The sequence below is a fragment of the Drosophila elegans genome, unplaced genomic scaffold, assembly GCF_018152505.1.
Source record: "Drosophila elegans isolate 14027-0461.03 unplaced genomic scaffold, ASM1815250v1 contig_141, whole genome shotgun sequence".
Lineage (NCBI taxonomy): Eukaryota > Metazoa > Arthropoda > Insecta > Diptera > Drosophilidae > Drosophila > Drosophila elegans.
This window is the reverse complement of record NW_024545508.1, coordinates 1-849: the sequence shown is the minus strand read 5'-3', so window position 1 is coordinate 849 and position 849 is coordinate 1. Positions and strand designations below refer to the sequence as shown.

Genomic DNA, 849 nt, shown 5'->3' with positions numbered 1-849 from the left:
TGCTCAGATGCAGATACAGCCATTTGTTTCATTCACACCTAGCACAAGCCTTAGGAAAACAATAATGGAAACGCTTTATTAATAATAAAAACATTGGAAAGGTTTTGAACGTATCGCTGTGAAAGTAGTGCAAGAAGTAATTTTGAATAAGCGAAAAGCTTGGACTGAGTTTTATTTGAACTGGCTGGTTAAAACGATTTTAATACAAATAAAAAGTATAAAGCGGCGAAAGGCATACGGCATACGGCATACGGTATAATGGCATAAGAGCAAAAAGTTGTGGCAAAAGCAAAAAGTTGCTGGACGAGGGCTAACAACACGCGGTGTCTCGCCGGTCCCCCATCTGGGTACTACCGCGCCCGACGCTGCTTACTTTCGGTGATCGGACGAGAACCGATGTGTTCAGCGTGGTATGGTCGTTGGCGAAAGTCGCAGGGCTTAGTTATTGGCCTTATACCTGATTTTCGGTCCTGCCCAGATGCAGATACAGCCATTTGTTTCTATTCACACCTAGCACAAGCCTTAGGAAAATAATGGAAACGTTATGACATTACAAAATTATTGGAAAGGTTTGAACGTGGCCGCTGTGAAAAGCAGTGCAAGAAGTAATTTTGGAATAAGCGACAAAAGCTTGGACTGAGTTTTTATTTGAACTGGCTGGTTAAAACGATTTCTTTTAAATACGTTAAATAAAAGTATAAAAGCGGCGAAAGGCATACGGCATACGGCATACGGCATAAGGCAAAAAGTTGTGGAAAAAGCAAAAGTTGTTGACGAGGCCAACAACACGCGGTATTCCCAAGCGGTCCCCATCTAAGTACTAACCGCGCCCGACGCTGCTTAATTTCG

At 42.8% G+C, this 849-nt stretch overlaps 1 pseudogene; it reads right to left on the bottom strand.

Moving 5' to 3' along the window:
- Positions 1-308: 308 nt before the first annotated feature.
- Positions 309-424, bottom strand: LOC121466872 (annotated as a pseudogene).
- Between the last annotated feature and the right edge of the window lie 425 nt (positions 425-849).